Consider the following 21,332-nt stretch of genomic DNA (forward strand, 5'->3'; position numbering starts at 1 on the left):
CGCAGCCCGGCGATGTAAGATCGCTGCCTGCCAGGGTGCCAGGTGGCTGCAGCAGCCCGGTCCTGCCCTGCCAAGCAGTGTTTACTGATTGCTGAGCAGAGCATGCGTCCCAGATAGGGGGGCTTGGGTGGCTCATATTTACCCGTTACAACAAACAAACAAAACAAACAAAAACCCACAAAACAAACAAACGAACAAAAATACACCAAAAGGCTAGTGGGGGGATTGTGGTAGTTAGCTCGGTCGTAGGCTGGTAAGGCAAGAGCAAATAAATATATTGGTAGGACTTAAATAGAAAGATGGATTGCTGCAGGCCCCCACTGCTCTGTAAGGGGTTTTTGCTTGAGTAGACAGCATGACGGAGTCCCAGAGCCCAGCACAGCAACCTTCACGTCGGAGCTGGATCCCTCTTCTGTCCCGTGGTGCCTGCCGTCAGCTGAAGCTGCGACAACACCTGCAGAGCTGCCTAGCAGCTGGGCAAAAACTCTTGTCTCTGCCTGCTTTCTCTCATTTCTTCCCATCTTCTGCAGGAACCCAAACTGTCTTATCACACCTGCCCTACAGCCTGATGAGTGTAGCTGAGCCCAGAGGTCTGCCGTGCATTCCTGCAGCGCTCAGTAAATGTCACGGTGGGGGACAGCCGAATGATACTTGTGCGCAGCCAGCCACGGGGCTGGGGACACTAGCTGCAAGCCAAGTATGTTAGAATTCGTGTCCCTTTCTTGTACACACTGTCCTTACGGCCTAAGGTACAGGAGACCATGACCATTCTGCTCCTAGGAGGAGGGCACATCTGGGCAGGGCTGTGAAGTGGAGCTGGTGCTGGTGTCTCCAGCTGGCTGGCTGGAGCTTATTTTGGTCACATACGGGTTTGAGTCCAGGCACTGGACACAGTGGAGGTGTCCGGGGTAGAGGGGGAGGACAGGAGTAGCTCTAGGATAGATCTGAGGTAGGATGGATAGTTTGGGTGGTAGAGTTTGGGCTCTTCAGTGGACAAGGAGCTGAGAGGATTATGTGGGACCAGAGGAGTGGGGAGCTGAGGGCTCTGGAGTCTGCAGTCTCTGAGGTGGAGGATGAGGGAGGGACTGCGTTGGAGAAATGTGGGGAATTAAATGCTGTGGGCAGGAATGGCTGGTATGGAGATCACGGGGACAGTCCCATGTCTCAGGATGTACCCGGGATCTAGCATAAGGACAAGGACTGCTTTCCCTGTGCTGTGTGCCTCTATTTTGCTTCTGGAAATTCAGTAGCTCTGGGCACTCTGGCGTGGGGCGCCAGGTCTTACACCTGAGCAGGTACCCACTTAGCAGCTGTGGGAGAGGCACAGAGAGGAGATTCAACCGTAAGGTTCGGTGCATTCAGCTACGAACTCTTCAGGTTACCACGTGGCCTAGCCAAGAATGAACAAGTGTTTTCTAACTCCCAGTATACCCCTGTAGCAATTTATGTCTCTCATGAATTTTGTTCATTTAAAAAAATGGCCATGAAAGTGTTTCTTAAGAATAGTATTTCTGGCATATTTTAATGGAGGATGAGTAGATGTATTTATTTCATTTCAGCTGTGCAGTAGAAATCTGCTCCAAGTTTGGTGCGGAATTGTTGTCTGCCACCATGACGTGAGAGAGATGGGCTGCACTCTTCAACATGAGCTTCTCATTGCAGAGTAAAAGACAAGTCTACGCCAAGAGTGCCCTCTGCACCGGTAAGTTAAATTTGGGGCTGTCCAGAGAAGCTTTTGCAACTCTGTTCCTAAGGTCAAATCTAAGGTTGTTCAACTTTAAATGATCTCTGAAAAAAAAATGTAGATTTAGGATTCTTTTTGCTCATTTGTAATTTTTATTCTTTTAGTACTACCATAAGTTCCATTAACCTGGATTTAAACAAAGGTTATGCTGTTGGATGAGCGTAATAAAATGCACCACCTTGACTACAGAAAGTATTTCTTTCATGGTGCTTTAAGAGGTCTATAAAGCACTGATAAATTATGTTGAAGTTTAGCTCTCCTTCAGTGTTCTGCTGAGAGCAGAACCAAAACCTTGTTGGGACCTTTTCTTTAGTATGCCACAGTCGCAGCAGCGATCAGACCTAGCAACTCTGCTTATTTTAAGCCAGCAACAGCTGTGGTGCCAGCGGTCCCATTGCAAATGCTTGTAACACGATGCTCACGTAAGTAACGGCCCGATTCATCCTGTGGTTCTGGGGAATGTGCTGGTCCATGTAGGGGGAGCAGCTGGTGGCAGACGGAGGTCTGGGGAGGCTGAGAGATGCCATGAAGCAAGCAAGCTGGACTGAGCTGGGTGCTGGGACAGGCACATGCTGTGCCGTGTTTGTTAAAGTGAAACAGCTGCATGCGAGGAAACAAAAATAAAATAATAAAAAAAAATAAAAAACAAACAAACAAACAAACAAAAACAGAAAAAAGCAAAGGAAATGAGGAGATCTTTTGACCAAGCCAGTGTATGCTTGCATCTGCTTTGCGTGGAGGCTGCATTGTTTTTGTGGAAGAGCAGCAAGAGAAATCTTGCTCCTTTTTTAGTGTGTGTATGTGCGTGGTTTTGTTACCCAGGTGTTTCAGCTTCCCTGTGGTTTACTGGGAGCAAGGTGCTCCCCTGGGACTAAGCATTGCCCAAATACAGCTCCATGTGTCGTTCGTGGCCACCACACTGCAGACAACTTTTGAGGTGAGAGGTTCGCGTACAGAAGTGGGCTCATGTCCCAGTCAGTGTGCTGTGCTTTTCCAGGCAACTCGAGCACAGCAGTCAAGTGGTCACGAAAAATCAGAGCCACTTTGCTCTGTGAACAGCCAGCCACGGCAAGGAGCAGAAATCCATGGTTGGGAAGAGCTGGTGGCGAACTCCAGGGGCTCAGGCTCATGCAGCCAAAAAAGTTAAGCCAGACTTTCTCCTAGAAGTGAACTGAGTGATTGTCCTTGGGACTGAGAGAATAGAGCTTGTTGCTGTGGTGGGTTTTCTTTTAATACAGTTTGTGTAACCTCACCTCTCTCTGAACTCCCAGATCTTTCTGGCTGGGAACAGGAACAGTGCCATAGCACGAGCTCAGAAGCAAGAAGCCTTGGAAACTTCCCAGGAAGGCTGGTGAATCAAAGATATGTAGCTTAATATAGAGACAAAGTTTAAACTGATAGCAGAACAGCAAGCTCTTAGACAGAGTCTATATGAGCGCACATTATTACCCACTTTCACAGCCTCCTCTCCTTCAGAAGAGGCAGCCATGTAAGAATCTCTTTATCTGGCAAAGAGTGGGGCCACCAAGCAACTCCCATGTGATTTATCTGCCTGTGTGCAGCCAAAGATTACGCCTTCTAAGACTGTGTCCCTGTGGTGCTGTATGTTTGAGACAGTCCTTGCTCAGCTTATGAATAGTCCAAGTGCTGTGCGGGATGGGGAAGGGTATCTGAAGGCGCGGGAATGATGGCGACTTTTGGATGGTCACACCTGGGGAGGTGGCAGAGCCAGGCAGAAAACTAGAGGGGACTTCATGTCCTGGGTCTGTCCCAAAGCCAGCAGGCTGCTTCTGCTTCTAATTGCAAGGATAGGGAGGGAAGAGCGAAGAGGGGAGGTCCCCCTCCTGCCTCACCTTCACTTGGGCACGCAGTTCTGCCCATCTCCGTCCCTATCCTGATGCTCCACCACTGCCCTTGGAACAGCCTTGTGGCCTCTCAGGCACTTCCAGTCAGGACTTGCTTCACAGAGTAGGTCTAGCCATGTGCTCTAAATCTTTCTCCTTTCAGCAGAGCCAAGAAATCATTTGTAAGTAACTTCTAGTCCCAGAGGTGATTCCCTCTTACCTCTGTGACAGCTCTAAGTGTTTTAAACTGAGCAATAGGTGTTATCCACTTGAGAATCTTGAAATGATGGTTATTGTGTGGGATGCAAAGCAGGACCTGCTAGCCGTAGGTCATGTTCATGCCCTGCCAAAATGGTTTGAACTCCGAACCTTGTTACCAAACACATGCTTGCTGGGGCAGGTCACTCTTTTCACTGCATTTGCTGCTTTCATACAGAGTAAGATGCGAGGCTTGAAAGAAACATCTTTTTCTTTCAAGCAAGCCTCCCCCTGGAATACTTGGCTGAGCTGCTAAATAGACAGAAATCTCACTCAGTTGGAAAGGACTTTGTGCTGCCCCATGAAGATCTGATCTAATGCCCTCCAAGTGCACCAGAAGAAATATCAAGGCAAAATCTTTTATGAGAGCTCACAGACATTAAGAGGAATAAATGCCAGCCCAGACACAACTCCCTGTCATTTAGTTGAGCCGGTGGTCCAGCAGACAGGGAAGAGTGGAAATTTTTCTTACTTGTATCATGTGGACCATAAGGACCTGTTCCTGTGGAAAGCAAACTGCTGTCTCCTGGGAGAACCAGAAAGGCACAGGGGATGGTAAGGCGAGCTTGAACAGGGTAGGGACAACCTCAAAAGTCAGCTAGGTTGATGTGTACAAATCATCTCTTGGCAAGCCCAGCAGACAGGGAGCCCTGCTCACAATTCAGAGCTGGCCACAGGACAACAGAATGAAAAATCACACCTGACCTCACCAAAAGAGATGGGATAAGTCCTTATGTGTGTGCTCCCTTAGCCTGTCCTGGGCTACGCTTGCAGGGTGGGGTGCATTATCATACAGTTATGCTGTGGTTCCTCTGACAGTCATGAATCCTTGCCTGGCATACAGAAATGTTCTCAATGTCCTGTGCCCAAAGGGTGGGCGTGGTGTGTTGGGACCTCTGTCTGTACTCCCCTGGTCGCTGGACCTTCTACAGGGTAGTTTTCTCATAAGACATGCTCTGATGCAAAGCAGAAACCGGTCAGAACAATTTTGAGATGTTGGACAACAACTCCTAATGCCATAATTCCTCTCTCTGGAACATACTGTGCAGCTTCTGCTTTTTGGTAAGCCAGCCCATCCATTGGGAAGCAACTGAAGAGAGGTTGAAGTATACTTAGAGAATGATGCTGGTTGTTGTAAATACTTGGTGGTGAGGAGAGGTGGAGCTGACACCTTGTGGCTGGATGCTCTGAGCTTTGTAAGCCAGCTGCAGTAATCTGTATTTGCCATGGTTTTTGGAAGAGCATAGATTGTTAGCCAAATTGCCTTGGGAGGTTAGGGAGGATGAACATCAAGAGCAGGAGGATTTAGGCCAGACGGTTCTGCAGGAATTCGTTGAATGAGCTTTGATCTACGTAGCACCGTTGCCAGGCTTGTAAAACAGGTATCAACTAGTGGAGGGAACAGAGTTTCCAAGCCATGATGGAGAGAAGTATTTCAGGTGTTTTCTGGATGTATGGCACTGCGTACTACAGAGCTGCAGCACAAGAGCTCTCCTGGCTTCTGTAGGCATGACTGGCCAGATTTAGGAAGACTGGAAGTTCCTAAAGTGTTGGGAATTGATGGGGCCATTGCATGTGGCAGCTCATACAGACACCTCCCTGCAGGAGGATTTCCCTGGATGTATTCATTCAGAAAAGGAAGGGGTGTTTCTGTGAATATTCAGTAGGAGCTCATCCTCTGCATGTCATCAACACCCCAAGCAGAACTTGACTGCAGTCTCTTTCCTGTCTTTGACCATCTGCTGGGGCCTGAAATATCCATGGGGCTCTGAAACAAAACCCAGGAAATCAAAACCAAAAAAAGTGTTGAACTTCTGCATTGCTTTCTAGACTAGGAATAGGCAGCTGGTGCTGATACACTTCTTGTTGTATCTGTCTATCTAAGCTGTTGTTTTGTGTTTTCTTGTTTTGTTTTTGTTTTCTCCACCCATTTCCTTGTCTTCTTTCTGTTGTCCCCCACTTTCTCATTTACTAGAATGAGCTTGAGCTGCTTGTGCTCTAGGCAGATTGATGCTGAATTCTGGGGGGGGGGGGGGGGAGGCATTAAAAATGATATATTCAAGTGATATATTATGATATATTAAAATGCTATATTAATAGTGATAACTTCAAGACTGAGCAAGAGCCATATGCTGTAGCTAAAGCTCTGAGATCAGGCAGTCTGGAAGAGGAAGCAGGGGAGGCCAGGAGACTTACTCTCTTGGTACTGGGGTGTATGCCTTTTAGTACGTATCTTTTTGTAAGCTATAGTCTAATTTATCTTTTACTTGGTATATTTTGGGCAATTAAAAATCAAACCTTTTTTTGTATAACTTTGTAGCTGTTTGAATACTCTTAAAATGATTAAAATCCCTGAAGAAGAGAACAACCTAAATATATTATTTTTATTAGAGAAAGAATATGAAAAATACTTTTTTTTCCTGTTTACCTAACACCTCTCTCAACTATGATTTCCCTCAGGTAATAATATTAGGAGGTAAAAAACAAGAAACAGTCCCCAAGGTTGTTTATTCCATTCTCCATGTTTGATGAAAAATGTCTTAAAAATTAATCCTAAGTGGTTGCTTTTTTTTTTTTTTCCTGTTTGTTTTGCATTTTGCACTGTTTTGTACACTGTGGTTCTGACAAATAGCAAAATAATGGAAAATGACCAGAGCTATAGTGTGTCCAGAAATGGTTTAACTTAATTTTGCAGTAAGGCTGTGATAGACTTCAAGTAAATACTTGAATTTAGCTTTGCATTGATCATTGTGGTTTTATGTATAGGGATCTAATCCAAAATCTGGCATTTCAGATGTAGAGCAATCCAGTAAACTGGGGCTTTGTCATAATTAAGGGAGGTGGGGGTTGGGGGGAGGGGTCAATTGCTTCCAGAAAGAAAAAGTAGGCTTTCTAAGCAGATTTCCTAATTTCCACCTCTTGATGTAGGTTATACCTTGGCTCAGGAGATCATATTTTGATCTTAGCATTTATACACTTCAAAAGACATAGTTCCAATTCAGCATGAGTGAATTATCCTATTCTCCCATTGCTGTGTTCTGAGGACTACCACTATGTCCAGCACAATTTTCTTCAGTAATGCCACTTCCATGGCTAGAAAATCTCAATTGCAAGTCACGTGTAAACTTGTGAGTAGTCATTTATCTAGTTTACAATTTGTAAAAATGACATGTAATTTAAGTAGTGTATGCAATGTAAGAAATCTTAGTACTGATTTAGTAGCCTTATTATTACCCTGTCGGCAAAATTAACGTTCTATGAGTACAAAGAAGCAGTTCTGCTTTCTTGCTTGCAGAAGTGAAGAGGCTGGGATATGGGCTGAGGTGTCCTGACCACTGGGAAGCACTGCCTCAGATCTTCTACAGATACGTGGAAAATCCCACCTCTGGAGTTAAGCAGGATTCCCAGCCTTCGCTGGTGTTTCTTGACTTTCTCATCAGGGTGTTCTCTTCAAGCTGTTGGCCGTGTGCATGCCTGACAAGCTTCAGGCCATCTGCCTTGCAGAAACTGGCTTGAAAGTATGACCCAAGCCTTGTGTTATAAACATCATCAAGCTAACTAAAAGAACTCCCAAACTGTTTTTTTCCATAATTTTCCAGATTTTGAACACAAGGTGATCAGTTTTATATATAATTTTTGAACTCTTGTAATGCAGGATCTAGTTTCAAAACACTGGAGAGGATGGAAGCAGACTAGGGGAACCACAAGGAAACTGCACACTCAGAGAACCTCATCCTCAATGTAAATTACATTTCCCTGTCTCTCCTTTCAATGAGAACACACATGCCATGTACGGTTTTCTGGAAGAATGCTTGGGCACAGGGTTTAGACAGCTGTAAATATTCTCTTGTGTGATGGCAGGAACTTGTAGGAAGGAAAATGAACTGTCAGCTTGAGAACTGAAAGAACAAAGCCATAAGAGCATCAAAAAGGCCTGCTGAGTGTGGCACTACGTTAAAAGTGAGACTGCACTGGGGGATGACTGCTGGTCCAATGCTGCCTACTGCAGCTTTTGCAAAGATCACGCAGGCCAGGAGAGCCTTTCAGCAGATGCTCCTGGGCTTTGGATTGCACTCCCCACAGAGGCTCTGCGATGATGGGTAGACAGATAAGGACCTCCCAGAATAGGAAGCATTCTCTATGCTCCTTCAGTTAGTTACCTGCTGGTTGCTGATCCTTTTACATAGTCTTGGGTGAAACTGTTCAGTCACAGGAGTTGTGAAGCACCAGAGTAAGTTGCCCACGGCGCTTGTGGGATATTCATTTTTGGAGGTTTTCAGAACACATTTAGCAGGGCACTTAATAACCTGATTTAACCTTGAAGTTGGCTGCTTTGAGTTTTTCTATCATTCCAAATTCTCTCTGCTACCATAAGACTAGAAAAGAGATGTTTTATTAAAAGCTGAAGTGTTTATTCAGTCTCTTAAATCTCAAGAAAGGAAAAATGATTTCTTGTTATTTATGATACAATTCTGAGATTTGACGACTAATCTGATTAAGACTTTGATGCCTTCTCTGCCTTCTGTTTTTTCAGTCTCAAAATGCTATGATAAGGTCTTTGAAAACTAAAAAGACAGAAATTATTTGTGAAAAGGCAAGTGAAGTCCACTCCCCGTGACCTTTGCTGCTGGTCCTCTGAAGTACATGTTTTGGGCTGCCTTGGGCTTTGACCAGGAGGTCACACCCCAGGAGCTCAGTTCTGGAAGTGCTCCTCCTGTGGGAGAGGAGAGTGGAAGGCTTTTAAGGGCAAGAAAAGTGAGTCAGAGAAGAGCAAACTTAATCAGCAGTCAAATCGTGTTTAGGGCATGGTTCATTCCTGTCAGCATTATATCCACCGCTGGGGTTTACCTGAATGAGCGATGTCGAAGGCAAAACTGGAGCGGCTTGTCTGCACTGACTCTCTGGAGCTAGCTGTGTTGGCACCAGCTGCCCTTTCTCAGGGAAGGCAGGATGTAGGCTACGCAGTGCTTTCAGTCAAGGGTAAGACCTACTAAAATGATCCAGTGATGCAGCTGTGCAGGTCATGGTCCCTGTTTAGATCTCCCTGACCTGACAGTGATCTCTGTCCTTCAGAGGTGAGACATACACGTAGGTCCTTTGGAAAAGGATCTGAGCGATCTGTGTGAATAGCTGCTGGAGACTGAGGGGTGTTGGATGGGGAAGGAAGGTGCACAGAAGGTGCACTACTGGAGAGAGGACATTTATGGTGTGATGTGTCAGGCAGGGGCAATTGCACAGTGAAGATAGACCAGGAAATGTCTGAGTATGGTATTTGGAATGACACAGCTAGTGTGTGGTGGAAGTCTGAAAGGCTCCTAAGCCTTTCAGACTTCCTTCTTGAGGAGCATCCAGCCTTCCTGGACCACTCTGCCCTTCAGAACTGACTCCCAAGGGACCCTTCCTACCAGTGTCCTGAACAATTCAAAGTCTGCCATCTGGAAGGCCAAGGCAGCAGTTTTACTGACCCCCATCGTGACTTCACCAAGAATAGAGAACTCTACCATTTCGTGGTCCCTCTGCCCAAGACAAGGACCACCCATGAGAACAAGCACTGGCGACTGAGAGACTTCCTCCAGCTGCTTACAGAACGCCTCATCCGCCTCTTCATCGCGGTTTGGCGGTCTATTACAGACCCCCACCAGGATGTCCGCCTTGTTGGCCAACCCCCTGATCCTCACCCACAGGGACTCTACCTTATCATTCCCAACCCCAAGCTCGACAACATCGAAACACTCTCTAACATAGAGAGTCACGTCACCTCCCCTCCTGAGTTGCCTTTCCCTTCTGAGGAGCTTGTAGCCATCCATTGCAGCACTCCAGTCGTGGGAGTGGTCCCACCACATTTCAGTGATGGTGACTAGGTCATAGTTTGACTACCACACAACAGCTTCCAGCTCCTCCTGTTTGTTGCCCATGCTGCATGCATTGGTGTAGATGCACTTCAGTTGTCCCATTGCCCTCACCAACAACCCTGGGACCCTTCCCCCAGGCTCACCCCTATGGAGACTCATTTCATCCCCATCCCCTTTCATACTTGGTTTAAAGCCCTCTCAATGAGCCCTGCCAGCACCTGGGCTAGGATCCGTTTCCCCCTTTGAGACAGGTGGGACTCATCTGCAGCCATCAGGCCAGGTGCCGAGTAAACTTCCCCATGATCAAAAAAAAAAAATAATTCCTGTGATGGCATAAGCTCCTGCCAGTTAAAGCCTTTCACCATCCTTTTGTGCCATATCTGTACCTATTGAAGAAAATTCAATACAACAGAGCAAAAAATTTCCAGAGAGCCTGGCATTCAGAGTCCCTGGAGGAGAGGGACATGTTTATAAATTAATCCTGTTAAATGTAGTAGTCATACAGGGATAAATGGGCAGAAGTTAATCTAACTCCACATAAGGCATCTTGGCTTGCTAAACCTCATAGCTCACTTGCTGTGCTGTTTGGTTGCTGTGCTGCAGAACAAGGGCTCCTGAAATGCTTGGTAACGCAGAAGAAAATATTTTTTAAATTTCCCACCCTGCACAGTACTTCTGCCTTTCCCCATTTAGGCCAGCAATGACACAGTAGTACATGTACCTGTTTCCGTACTGTATTGTGTTATACTGGTGCTTATCTCTGCTGCTGCATACTGGGGATGTTAACTCAGCACTGCAGTTCCTGGCAAAGCTGCAGAGCTGTGCACAAAGGAGAGCAAAGAAGAGGTTGGTAGGGAAGCATCCAGCAACTGAAGCAGAAAAAACGTGACTTTATAAATCCTTCATCTGCTACATCTTCCCTGAGACATTTCTCAGCAACTTCCTTATGGAAAATTAAACACTGCTCTGTCAAGGTAAAAGCTCATGTACCTCCTGTGCTTCAAGACAGTCTAACTCTGTCACTTAGTGATAACAGGAGAGCTTGTCCTGGCTTCTTTTCTTGGTTTTCCATGTCTCGGAGCAAAATTAAAGTACGTAAAGCATCTTTGATCCTATCTGAAGATGTAGCCTGCAGGGTACAAGACTGGAGAAACATCAGAAAATGGGTTAAGGGCTTCTGGGATCATCATCTTGAATTAGCAAGAGTATTGCTTAGTGCTCGTCTACCACCTGAGGCTGACTGAGGATACTGTCCATGGGCTAGGGCATGGGTATGTGCCAGGTTCCCCACACCCTGTCTGTGTGTTTCCTGTTGAGGAGCTGACCAGCCCCATGACTGAAATACTCAGAGGACACTAAAGCTGAGCTCTCCTCATGTTTCACCCAGCTAAAGCCTTCTGGAGTTTCTGCCAGCACCAACAGTGCACATTTGTCCATCTGAGAGTGCTAGCTATCCTGCTCCCTCTTCTTCTATCTTGCCTCTGGGTAACTGGGGCCATAGCCATCTGGCATTGGTGAGGTATTAGTCATTCAAGCAGAAAGACCAGGGCTGGTAGAAGCATTTCATAACTCAGTATCAAAGGCTTTCAAGGGATTTACAAGGGGTACCAAGTCCTCTGGGCAGGGACTCTTGACCTGGAAGGTTTGCTCACTGGTGCATGCAATAGTGTAAGAATTGGTGTTTTAGTGGACATCTGAGTTGCAATCTTTATTAACAAGTGGTTCTGGAGACCCTCTTCGAGGCCATATAGGTAGCAGCCTTGTCCTAGACAGCTACCTATGAGCATCCTTGATGGAATGCACTCATTAAAACATCTGCAATTCAAGTACATGAGCTTTGCTCTGAATAAAATGATGCACAAAGAAAAATGAACTGAGAACCATTTGTTCAGGGTAGTTGCACAAGAATGTCATTGAATAGGTCTCTCTTCAGCTAGAAGAAAGGGCTGGCAGGACCTAAAGAGTCACAAAAAGAAGATACTAAGAGGTTAAGAAAAAAGGAGAATGCACATGTAAGGTATGGGCAGGCTTGGCCTTTGACAGAGCCTGGGGATAAGCAGAACTATGCTGTGTATCCATGAAGAAATGCATCCATGGAGAAAATCACTATCTCAGATCAGTGATGAGCAAATTTTGTGAGCTTCCGGCCTGGTTTTAATGGCCAGAGCGCAATTGTAAAAGGAAGAGTCAGCCATGCCATCTTTCGGGATCAACATGGCCAAAGGTCTTACACACCGTGGGCTGTAAAATGACTCCTTACTAGAATAATTTCGTCTGATAGATGCTGTTAGACTTTTCTGGGCTGGAGGGGAACAATAACTTGATGTAGAACTGGAGTGTAGCTTTTGGAAAGCCCATCCTGCTCCATATCCGTTATCATCCTTAATGGGCAAATTGTGCTGATTTGCTGTGACTTATCATTGATTTGTGGTATATTTTTGAGAAAAGTGAGTGACAGAGGATATGGGAGACCATGACTCCCCTACTTGCATTACAGAACAGTTTATTCTTTCACTCAGATTTCTTTATGGAGCACAGGCTGAAGGAAATGTTTCCATACAACTAGGAGGTACTGTGTATGATTTTCAGATTTTGTTGATTTTTCATCTATAATGAAGTGGAGTTGTCAAGGCTGGCTTCAAAAACAACATATTTGACAGAAACAGAAGAAATGCAGGTTTTTCCTGAAGTCTTCAATACCTTTTGCTTCCAAGAGACAGCACCCCCAGCAGATTTCCTGCCGTTTGATGCTGTAGGGCAATTTTGATGATATCTTCTCTTATTACCACTTATGGATGCTTTGCTCATGCATCTAAATGACAGATATAAAGTTTAGAGTGAAATTCCACCTACTTCTAATCTGTTGCTGCCTATGTATTTCAGGACCTCATCATAGTCTACAGCTTCCTCCTGAGGGGGAGTGGAGGCTCCCCAACGCAGTGGCCATGGCTCCGAACCTGCTGTAGTTCAAGGAGCCTTAGGACACCACTCTCAGACACATGGTCTGATTTTTGGGTGGTCCTGTGTGGAGCCAGGAGCTGGCCTCGGTGATCCTTGTGGGTCCGTTCCAGTTCGGCATATGGTTCTGTGATTCTGTGAGTCTATGAAATAGATCCTCAGCTAGCCTGTTCTTTAAGTTAAATGTTTGTACTTGCTCTTAGCAAGTGCTAAACATGGGAGGGCAGGTCTTCAACTGGTGGACAGTGTCCTATTTCCCTTGGCTTAAGTGCAGCCATGATGATTTAGAGAAGTGTGTCGTCCCCTTCCCAGACTCTGAGAACCCAAGCAGGAAGGAGATCTAGGCCCCTTCTGTCTTCTGAAGTGACATTGTCACAATACTTATCTCTTACTCAGGTTGTTTTGCTGATGCCATTGCCACTGAAGAGTGCTCTTGTCACTCTTGAAAAATTTTCAGTGTGTTTGCAGTGACTAGAGGAATAAGCTTCCATGTTCATTCACAAGAATTGACTGAAGTACCACTGAGCTGATAAAATGCAATCCCCTGCTTGGCTAGACACCTACAACTTCTACATTTGTTGCTTGTGAAAAGCACCGATGATTGCAGCTGCCTCACAAACAGGCAGATAAAATGCAGCGGTGTTCTTTGTGCAGCGGGCTTTGTGTGTCAGCCCATCCCCACCGTCTCTGCCGGGCTGGGATCTGCTCCTGCTGAGCCTTGTTCTTTAAAGGCCCGAGTGGCTGCGCAGGGAAGTTGGGCACTATTGGGTTCAGCCCTGGCTTTTCATATTACATCTTCTCTGAAATAGTAACATAGAATTCCTCCCCCCAGCCCTCCCATTTCATCAGTCTTTCAACCTTCAGAGTGCAGTATGGTTGCCTTTCATTTATTTATCTAGCAATTAAAATGTGCGCCTAACTCTTCAAGCTCCTTAATTACAATACCATAAAAGTCTTTAGAAAAAAGGAAAATAATTGGTCCTCCACCGAGCAGGTGTGCTTCTTGATAACTGAATTCTACAGCAGACTGTATCCTGCTTCTGTAGTTCTTTGTTTGTTTGTTTGTTTAATTAATATTTTGCAGTTTTCCTCACATAGGGTGATTTTTGTTGTACAAATTTGTATTTCTCTAAATGCTCCTTTCATTTATGTTTCCCTCCAGTAAAAGATGAGAGTATATTACACCCCTGCACAAACTAATGCAGAGGATAACAAAAAACATCCCTCAGATGCAATTTTTTTAACACATTAGAAGTAAGGTGAACAGGAAATGGAAGCAATTTAGTACATGAGCTATTGCTAAACTGTCTCTAGGTTTGAGTTATTATTTCAGAGAGGAAAAAAAAAAAGAGAGAAATGTGTTTCTCAATCTCATAATTCAGAGGCTGGGAGAAATGGCAGAGGTCCTCTACTTTCTACGGCCAGAATCTGCCCCCACTCCTGCATCCGTGCCGTGCTCTGCCCCATCCCTGCGTGGGAAGGGGAGGGCTGCTGGGACCTGTGGTGTCTCCTCTCGCAGATGGTCATTGTCCCTTAAGGAAACCTTACACTTCCCTCAGCGGCCCAGACTCCCTCGGGCTGCTGGAGAAAATGATAGCTCTCCAGAAGCCATTTCCATGACCTCAGTGTGTACTGGTAGCCTGTTTGCCAAAGTACTTGGAAAAGTCCAGCTTCCAGGTGATGGATGAGTAGGAGTAGCCAGAGCAGGAGGGGCTTTTGCTTCTGTTTCCTTTTAGTTGTTCTATTCACTTGATTTTCTTTTTTCCTTTTTTTTTTTCCCTTTCCCTCTCCACTGGATAATGGGAAAATAAAATGGATTTTTTTTTTAACTTAAAGATTTATTTCAGTGTTAAGTCATTTAGCATGACCAAGAAAATGGCTCTGCCATCCAGAATGTTATCTTTAGATGGAGAAATACATATTTCCCATAAGAATATTTTTCATATATATCCCTACACAGAAAATGTATTTGCATGGAGAATATGCATTGCAGAGCATCTACTTATGCATCAGTATGACTGTATTATTGTCACTGAAGGAGAAATCTGAGGAACCTGTACAGCCTGAAATATCCTGACTCTGAGTGCACCAGGGAGCTTAAAGCACTTTCTGGGCTGTTTTTGGTATTTTTTTTTTCCTCTGGTGCTTCCATCTTGGTCTTGCCCATCAAATGTCCCTGTGAATAAGCTAGTTAAATACCAATACGCGGTTGAATTTATCCTGTAAGCCGCTGGGCTACAGAGAGGGGAAGGGGAGGATAGAGGAGCAGGAGGGAAGGAAAGCTCCACTGGTTTTTGGTTTAAAGACAGCTAAAGGATTTGCACAAGCTCTGGGTGTCTACATTGGTGTCATGTCAGTGTTACTGGCTCTGCCACCCTCCATCATCTCTCCTGCATTTGTGAAAAAACTGGTTTTGTGTTCCCATGTCTCCTCCCAGGGCACTTCCAGGCAGGTCACAGCTGCACCAGTGTGTTCATATGGGCTTAAAAACCTGTGAAATGACTGACTGATGAGGTTTTATAAAAAAGGAGATCTTTGCAGAGAGTCATGAATCACTCCTCTTCATCTGTCCCCACAAGCCACATGAGTTCTTTAAAAACCAGCACAAATTGAGCAATAATAGCTAATAAAAAATGTATTCCCTAAGAAAAATAGTTTTCAAAAATGTATTCACAGGACACATTTATTGAGTCTAAATGAGAGGTAAATATGAACCCTGCTGTCTGCATTCTGTCCTCAGATAAAATGAAGCAAAAGGCATTTTCTTTTTTCACCATTCTTTGCAGTTTTATTTTGAAAAGCAAGCAAACAAGCACACCAAATTGTGCTCCTGTTCCTTTCATCCTCATGCACTTCAAGGAACAGCTCTTAGACATTTTCTTTTCAGCAGATCAAACAGCAGAGATTTCCCCTTTATCTTTTGCCTTCCTTCTTCCTCCTTCTCTTCCAACATTGCAAACCTGATCCAACCCTTTTCACCTGAAACACAGGGAAGTTGAAAGAGAAGAGGTTTAGCTGCTTGAAGAGGGGCTGGCTTGGAGTTTTTGCAGTGATGGTGGATCAGTCAGCCCAGCTGGAAAACCAGAGCTGTACGAGGTGAGGGCATCTGTTTGAATCTTCATGTACTTTAAAGCAATCAGACAAGATATTGTAAGAACGTTTGCCTGCAGACTATTATGAAAATTACTTGTCCTGGAAACAGAGCTTTGCAGCTCTGGGCTTCACCTTTGCATGCTTTTTAGACAACTTTGTCCTGGGGAGGGTTCCCCAGGGCAGTGTAGAGTTAGAAGACTTTAGAGTGATTTTGCTAAGTATCTGTAAAAACCGTGCCTTAGAAAGCACTTCATTTTCAAGCTAGTGATCAACTGACAATATCTATGAGCAAATCAATGAGCTGGGGATGATCTGATGCAGAAATGATGGGAAACATTTTCTCCAGTCACCAAGACCTACATAAATGAGAAAATCTGGAATGGTCATCAGCCCAGTGGCTAAATCACCATGAGATCTGGTCACTGCCTCTGCCACAAGACTCCTTACTTCTGAAACATACAATTTCTCTTAGGAGTAGTATGTATTTTTAGATATTTTTGCAGGGTGCCAGGAGAGATAAGGCAGCCTTAACCTAGAGTTTCGTAGCAATAATTTGAATGACACTAGAAGAAACAAGGAAATCTCAGCTGGAGTAAGCAAGCGTGATTTTAGGCAGAATGGGAATTGAATCTGCGTCTCATATGTCTCGCTAGTGTCAATCTTGCTCTGATTTTGATAAGAAATTTTATTCTGCATTTCAGAAGCTGTTCATCATGGGGGTTCTGCGGAAGCTGACCTATTCTCTGCAAAGTTTGGGGTTAAACAGCTCAGGATCTGCTTAGCAGCAAAACACACACAAATTACTGGCTGTATTGACAGAAATATAAGGTGATCTTCTCTGGTGGATCTGTCCATAGGGGAAATCAGAGTCCCAGAGTGCATCTTCCTGGGGGTTTCAGCTGACAGAGTATTGTTTTGGGAACCGCCAAATGTGGGTTCTTGTCCCAGCCCGTTGCATCCAGTTGGTGTTTATGTATTTGTGGTTGCTCGCAACAGCACAGAGCTTCTCTCCAGGGGCAGTTTATTCTCAGATTAGAGCAAATAGCCTTTTTTTCCCCTCTGAGGTCTGTGAGAAATCCCAAGATCTTGTGGGTGTCGGGTGGCAAAACAGCATCTCTTCATCACCTTCCAGTAGAGACAAGTGAAAGCTCTGCTGCAGGTTTGCTGCGTGCTCGAGGCTCTGTTCAGCCTTGCTGGGAAGCTGCACAGTGGCTTTATTCACAGATCTTTGCCTTTGTCTTGTGATGGTGTCAGTTCACTGTTCTTTTTTGGGGGAGGAATTTCACCAGCTTTTCGGATGAAATTGCTCCAAGTGTAGAACATGACTGAGTTCAAGGGGATGGTTCATAAGTTGAAGTCCTGTCCAACACGACCAAGAGCTGCAGAGTCTGACCCTAGCTGCGGTCACAGCACGCACTTTATCAGAAGTCTGAGCAATATGCACAGAGTCGTTTCAAGAGTGGGATTGGTCTCACCAAGCTTTAAGCATCTACACATCTAAATGATCAGCCCAGAGCAGAGCAGGCCGCGGGGAGGCCTCATGGCGGCCTGCAGCTCCCTCACGAGGGGAGCGGAGGGGCAGGCGCTGAGTTCTGCTCTCTGGGGACAGCGACAGGACCCGAGGGAACGGCATGGAGCTGGGACAGGGGAGGGTCAGGCTGGATGTTAGGGAAAGGTTCTGCACCCAGAGGGTGGTCGGGCACTGGGACAGGCTGCCCAGGGCAGTGCTCATAGCACCGAGCTGCCGGAGTTCAGGAGCATTTGGACACCGCGCTCAGACACACGGTCTGATTTCTGGGTGGTGCCGTGCGGAGCCAGGAGCTGGACATGGTGATCCCTGGGGGTCCCTTCCAACTGGAGGTGTTCTGTTCTGTTCTGCACAGCTCATTTTAGGGAGTAATTCATCTGACCTAGTTGTTACATATATGTAATTGAGTTCAGCAGCTGTGATAGTCTGTGGACAAAGAATTCTCTCCAGTGGGTCACATGGAGAGTCTGCCCAAAATCTGTACTGCCTCCTGAAGGCCCTTCTCTATTCATGGAGCTTTTGGGGAACCTACGGTCACTGGATTGCTAAGGCAAGCACTTTATTTAACACTTGGCTGAGTTTCATGTGTGTGTGTGTATTCAAATCACAGCTGTACTGGTACACCAGGAAAAAGAAAAATCCCTTGCACCCATTCCTGACATACCAGAACATACCTGCAGTAAGACCAGGACATACTGCCTAGGAAAGAAACCTTGCAGTTTTCAGCATAAGAGACAATTCTAATTATTCATCTATTGTTGCAGAGAAAAAGAAATTACTCATGCAGATTAATCTTTAAGAGGGTTTGAACACAATCTGAATCTTTCCAACATTTTATATTTGAGATTGTCTTCACAAATCCCGTTTTTCTGCCATCTAATTTTAAAGTTTCAGCATTTGTCAAGCCTTGCTAAAGAACTAATTCAATATCGCATCCCAAACCAAATTTAGCAAAAGTCAGAGACACTAAGAGATAGACTGGATTGTTGTAAATTGTTGGATAAATTGTAAGAATTTATACAATACAGTTATAATCAGTGGTACAGTTATAATGAAAGAAAGGCTAACCTGTGTTCAGAACAATATATTAAGCACGGCATCAAACAGCCATGCAAATAGGTGTAATTGAAAAAATCTGTGCAAAGAGGTGGGAGCTTATGTAGCTCCCTGGAGGAATTCATATGGCTTTATGTTCTGTGTGGTTGTTGCTCCTATTACCTTAATTCTGTTACACAGTGACAGGCTCGGCAGGACTTGTTGGCTTGCTATTGCACTTGCTCATGCTAAATCACAGCTAAGCTCTTAATGCTCTGCATCCCATGTGGAAGCCTCCACGAGAGCCTGGATGGGCCCTCCAGGGTTTGGCAGTATCCGAGATCAAAACAAGCTTGAGTGCTTATATCCAATGGGAAAACCTCTCTTTAGGGGAAGGTGGAAAGTCTCGAGTCTTTTCAGTCTGTATCTGTGTTCCTGACAGGTAAGAGCCCTTTTTATTTTTTTTTTTAAAGGCATGAATGACATATACTATCTACTCAAGAGGCTACTGAATGTTTAGAAAGCTGCTCATGAAGTTCACAGGGACTTTTTCTCCGGGAATATAACCACTTCTATATTGTAAACTGAAGTGCTATAAACCAGAGAGCTCCAGATAAGGAAATATGACTATCCTTTCTTATCTCCACTAGTCTTAACAGGTGTCCTTGGGGTTGTAAATTTATGTGAAGGGAAGGTAAGAAGAGTCCGAGGTATCTTTAACCTTATCACAAATCTTTCCTGGGGCAGAAAGATTGAAGTTACTATTAATAAAGACTGAGTTGTGGTCCAGGTCCTTTTTGCCACTGAGTCAATTGCTCTGGAAAATGTGGTTGCTCTTACTTGGTTTGTGTGTACTGTCTTGCAAATGGCTGGTAGTTGTGTATTGCATGCAGTGCCCTAAAATAAATCCCAAGCAGATATATGCACTGAAATGCCTAATTCGTAATTCCACAAAAGATAATTTGTGTGTCCATGCTATTACAGTTGTTACAGTTATATTGCAGCCAGGCCAAAAAGTCATCTCGGAAATGAGGTAGGATTATCCTTATTTGTCACTTTTGTGGGAGGAATGAATCGTTCCATGCACTTGCCATAGGATCCTCATTCATTCCAGTGCTTTACGCTTGTGGATATATGGTCTAATCGTGTTTCTGCAAAGGAGGTGCTCAGGCTCACGATGTGAATGACTGTGCAGCAGTGGAGAAGCAATTGCTGAGTTTGCCACTCTTTTCTCTTCCTGAAAGAGGTATTTGTGTTTGAATAGAAACTTTCTTATCATACTATCCTATTTTTTTTCCACCTTTCTCCATTAAAATGAGGATTTCTTCTCTTGTCCCTTCATATTGTCATGGGAATTCCTTTTTTTTTTTTTTCCAAGTAATCCTTTGGCAAAAAGTGCTTTGCTTTGCTTGCAGCTTGTGGCCAAAGCAGTTTGGTGGAGCTGATAAAAGCTGGGGTACATCCCACCTCTGCCTCTTTAGTGTCTTCAGCTTCCTTGGGGCTGGGGGTCTCTGCCTGACTTTTCTGCACACTGCCTGTCTGGAGGGAAACCCCAACAGTTTTTCATGGTTTAGAACCCTGCTTCTGTTGGTTATTGCACTGAATTCCCAGCCTCACTCCTGGGCCAGCTTTGATTTAGAGGCACATTGTCATTTTCTATGATGTCTGGGGTTTGTCCTTGCTTCCACCTCTGTGTCGCACTTCCTCAGCCAGTGGAGATGCCAGAAGTTGGCCAGGTGGACTTCGTGTGCAGGGAGAAGACTGTAGGGAGCCCTGTTCTGATTATCTAATTAATGCCTACCTGTGGGATGGAAGAAGTGCTGCTGCCAGAGAGGAGAGACGGTAAAACTATTTGTGCAGAGCAGGGCCATGTCCAGTCTCTGGAGCTGTCTTTCACAGCCCTTCTGTAGTAGGATTTGGGTGCTCCTTCTCAAAGAAGAACAAAATGAAACTGTCAGTGCCATTTTTGGAGGCGGCCCTGTGACTGGTGCTAAGAGCCCATGTCACCTCCCCATTCCTCTGGACAGCAGACTTCCTCCTTGGGCAATGAAGGCCTTGAAGAACATGACCCTGAGGGTGTGAGCTCCCTTTCTGGAAGGCTTTGGTGCCCTCCATGGGCTGTAGCACCACAGCAGTGAGGGACCCAGGAGAGCAGGCTAGCAGAAATGATAGGCTCGTACTCTAGCCCTCTTAGTGGTCCTTGAGGCTGCGTGCTCGAAGAAAGAGATCTACCTCTTCCCAATAAGGACAAGCCATTGCTATGGGATGCCTTATCCTACCACCTGAGTTGGTTGCTCCCAGCTTTTTCATTTCTAAGAGCAATAGCTGTTCAGTCACTGCCTTCTAATAACATGGTGTAGGAGTGAAAATGATCTAAAGCCTTGGCTACTTGGTATGTGCAAGGGGACAGGACTATCTTTCAGATTCATGCTAACAGCTTCTTACATTCTGGGTCTGAGTAACCTCAAAATGCTTATGAAGGATGAAACTGTCTGCCAACCATTTGGGATTGCAGCTTTGGAGCCTGCTATTACCCTCAGGAGCCAATGAGCATCCCAGGGAAGGCTGTCTGACAACGACAAAAAGTTCCCATTTTACTGTCTTGGGCAGTTCTTCTATTTGTAGATGAACGGGGAAAAAATACAATTCCAAAGTCTGTCTTTACACTTGGATATCACATGTACTCTGAATATCCTTTCCCAGGGCTTTGGGAGCAATGCTTTTGACTTTAAAGTAGGAAACGTACGTATTTCTTCTTGTGCAGTATTTCAGATGAAACCAAACAATGACGGGAACACACAGCGATGAGGTTCCCCAGAGAAACACAGACCCACCCTGGTGGGGAAGTCAATGACAAGGTGGAGCTGTGGATGGTCCTTGCAAGGTTTTTCTTCAGGATTCATTTCTTTAGGATCATAAGGACTCACGTTAATGAGTGGGTTCCAATGCACCTACCCAGAATCCTGGCAGAAGTGTATCTAATTTTCCTGTGGTCATGGAATTAGTTTACCCCTTTTGAA

General features: G+C 45.1%; 1 long non-coding RNA gene across 1 annotated transcript in view; it reads left to right on the top strand.

Moving 5' to 3' along the window:
* The window catches only part of LOC136786494 (uncharacterized), a 50,047-nt gene extending 29,106 nt beyond the window's left edge, over positions 1-20,941 (top strand). Inside the window, exons 3-4 of the long non-coding RNA XR_010825343.1 lie at positions 1,560-1,702; positions 15,647-20,941. This is a non-coding gene — a long non-coding RNA (uncharacterized lncRNA). The remainder of the gene's footprint in view (positions 1-1,559; positions 1,703-15,646) is intronic.
* The last annotated feature ends 391 nt before the right edge of the window (positions 20,942-21,332 follow it).

Source organism: Anser cygnoides, chromosome 16, assembly GCF_040182565.1.
Source record: "Anser cygnoides isolate HZ-2024a breed goose chromosome 16, Taihu_goose_T2T_genome, whole genome shotgun sequence".
Taxonomy (NCBI): Eukaryota; Metazoa; Chordata; class Aves; order Anseriformes; family Anatidae; genus Anser; species Anser cygnoides.